This window comes from Balaenoptera musculus, chromosome 2, assembly GCF_009873245.2.
Source record: "Balaenoptera musculus isolate JJ_BM4_2016_0621 chromosome 2, mBalMus1.pri.v3, whole genome shotgun sequence".
Lineage (NCBI taxonomy): Eukaryota > Metazoa > Chordata > Mammalia > Artiodactyla > Balaenopteridae > Balaenoptera > Balaenoptera musculus.
Window position 1 is genome coordinate 125,801,009 of NC_045786.1, and position 3,393 is coordinate 125,804,401.

The 3,393-nt window shown below is 50.2% G+C and overlaps 1 pseudogene; it reads left to right on the top strand.

Moving 5' to 3' along the window:
* Positions 1 to 2,209: 2,209 nt before the first annotated feature.
* LOC118890834 lies at positions 2,210 to 3,146 on the top strand (annotated as a pseudogene).
* The last annotated feature ends 247 nt before the right edge of the window (positions 3,147 to 3,393 follow it).

A 3,393-nucleotide genomic window follows, 5' to 3' on the forward strand; every position in this document is an offset into this window, starting at 1 on the left:
TTCTTGTCCCGCCCCTGTTCCCCTCAGGATTGAGGAGTATCAAAGAAAAGGGGGCATTGAAACCGAGCAGGATCCTGCGGGGCCCTCCCAGATACGAAAGCCCCTCCGTGTTCCCCACTTCTTGTTTACAGAAAAAGACTTTACAATCTCCTAAGCTTTCCCGGAGTTCCAAAGAGCAGACAAAGCAGTTACTAATTAGGGAAGTAAGGGAATGCAGAAACAAAGGAAAGCAGTCAAGCAAGAAAAGCAATGATACTTTAAACAATAGTTCAGCGATAAAACAGAGTCCTAGCTCCTCTTCAAGGGATATACAGTCTGACTCATATCTTTGAGTTGTTCTACAGAAACTAAGACCCCCCCCCCCACCACAACCCAGGTGGAGGATGGTGTCTGCATGCTGACCACGAGCTTGTAGACCCCAGACTGGTTGGAAACTGAAGGTTGATGATTGAGATTTCCAAAACATTGCCCCGTTACCTCCCCACTAACCAATCAGAAGAGTCATGTACCCTGCAACCCTCCCCGCAGATGTTGCCTTTAAAAACCCTTCCCTGAAAGCCATTGTGAGCTCTGGTCTTTTGAACATGAGCTGCATGTTCTCTTTGCTTGGCGCCTGCAGTAAATGCTGTACTTTGACCACAACCCAGGGTCAGTAAATTGGCTTTGCTCTGCAGCAGGCGAGCAGACCCAAGGTCAGTTCGGTAACAGTAACTCTTACCTTTGTAACTTTCCTACTCAAGGCTTCAGCACCACCTGGGAGCTGTTAAGAAGACCAGAATTGCAGGCCCCACCCCAGCCCTACTGGATCAGACCCCAGGTGATTCCTATGCACTTCAGAGAAGAAGCACAACTTTATAACTTGGCTCAAGAAGCACATCTTCCAGGAAGCCTTCCTAGATTGACACACTCCCATCAAGCATTCCTCCAAACTAGCACTGGGCATGACTACCATGTACTTGTAACAGTTCATAAGTTAGGACTCCCACAGTCTGGTGGCAGAGAACTGTCATATTTAAAGTGTTGCCCAAAGAGGAATTTCAATCCCCAAGTATCCCCAAAGTCAGGGGAATACCCCTGTCTTGGTACCTCTCTCCCCTTTCTTCTCTGCTGGTGGTGGTCCCGAAATGCCCAGGTCCCCTGCCTCACCCAGCCTCTTGGGTGATGCAGTTCTTCTGCTTTTCTCCTGAGAACCTGGCCATGTGGCATGGTCTCCTCTCCCCTCAGAGAGCGGGGCAGGCAGAAGGAGTGAAAGAGGCTGTGCCCAGTTCTCTTGGTGGGTTCAGAGCCCCAGGCTGCAGTAGAAATGCTTCTCTATGTATCTGCCCACCCCTCCTCCATCTTTGAACAGCGAGTGTCCTGGTCATTGCCGAACACCTGACGTGTTCTTCACAGAACATGGGGAGATGGCCTGGGAGCCAGAGGCCCGTTCTCACAAGCGGCTCTGCCACTGACTGGTATGTCACCTTGGGCAGCCCCTGTACCTCTCTGAACCTCTAGTTCTTGGTCTGTAAAAGATGAATAATAATACTTGCCTGATCTACCTCACTCTGTTAGGGGAAACACTGACTCAAACCGCCCACCCTGGCCAGGCACCACAGTAACCATCTGCATGAGTTATTATACGACAGGAGGTCCTGGTAAGAACACAGAACTAACAAGCCACCACCAACGGGAAGAATTCGGGAAAGGTCAAAAGGGGCGAGGAGATGCCAGTCCATATGTCCTACCAACCTCCCAGCATCCTCATTGCAGGAATCTGTCTTGGCTGAGTGATACGTGTGTCACCAGGAAGGACCCTGAGTCAGAATGATTGGCCAGAGACAACCCGGAAACTAACCCCATCACCATAAAACTGCGAGCCATGTGGCAAAGCAGTCCTCCTGGGTTCCCTTACCCTCCTGCTCTCTGCCTGGGCGCCCCTTCCCAATAAAGCCTCTTGCATTGTCAGCACGTGTGTCTCCTCGGACAATTCATTTCTGAGTGTTAGACAAGAGCCCACTCTTGGGATCTGAAGGGGTCCCCCTTCCTGCAACACCTGCTTCCATGAGGTGTTTCTACTGAGCCATGACTGTGTCTGGGTGTGCACGCACACGTGCGCGCGTGCACACACACACACTCACACACTGTCACTCCCTCTCCCTGCTGTTCATCGGCCCAAACCCAACAGAGCAAAGCCCCAGTCTTTCCATCATCCTTCCATGCCGCCATAATGGTGCCCATGAATGTCCAGGCCGATACTCTCAAGAGCATCAACAATGCCAAAAAGAAAGGCAAAACCAGGTTCTTTTAAGGTCATGCTCCGCAGTCATGGCCCGGTCTCTAACTGTGATGATGAAGCATGGTTACACTGGCAATTTTGAAATCACTGTTGGTCACAGAGCCGGGAACACTTTTATGAACCTCACGGGCACATTAAGCAAGTGTGGGTGGAGCCCCAGATCTGACGTGCAACTCAAAGATTGAGAACAATGGCAGTGAAACCAAGCAAGACCCTGTGGGGCCCTTCTGGGTACAAAAGCCTTTGTGTCTCCCATTTCTTGTTTGTAGGAAAAGGCTTCTGCCTCCTATACCTTCCCTGGGTTCCAAGGGGCAGATTCAAACAGTTGCTAATCAGGGAAGGGAGAGAATGCAGAAGCAAAGAGCAGTCAAAAAACAATAGTGCAGTTTGACTGCACTAGATAAATAGAGTTCTAGTTCCTCCTCAAGGAATGTCCACAACAACATATCTCTGACATTTTCTGCAGGAACTAAGGCTCCCACCCAAGAGGAGGATGGTAACTTCAGGCTGAGCACAAGATTCCTGGAGCACCGCCCTGTTACCTCACCACAAACCAATCAGAGGACGGTCACACACCCTGCAGCCTTCACCCCAAATTTTACCTATAAAAACATCTCCCTGAAAACCATCAGGGAGTTCAGCATTTTTAAGCACGAGCCACCTGTTCTCCTTGCTTGGCCCTGCAATAAACCTTTCTCTGTTCCAAACTCCAATTGTTTGGCTTCACTATGCATCAGGCACATGAATGTGCATTTGGTAACAGCAGGACCATCTGTCCCTATCCCTTTGGTTTCACTGTAGTGATGACCTCAGTTGGCATCATGGATGAAAACACACAGGAGGGAAAATCCTGGGATTCTTCTTCTAGGGATGTAACACTTACATACAAATAAAATGTCCCAATGGACACGAGAGATGGAGAGAGAGAGAGAGAGCAAAGCCCGGGTCAGCTGTCTGCCAGCTGCCGCTCTGAGTCTCAGCCAGAGCCCTGGATAAGGGGGAACTCAATCCCTTGGCATCCACATGAGTGTCTAGACTGGAGATTGTCCTTCTGGGGCAGGTAGGGCCACCAGTACACGTGGAAGTTCTCACTGAGGAGGGTCCCGCAGCCATTA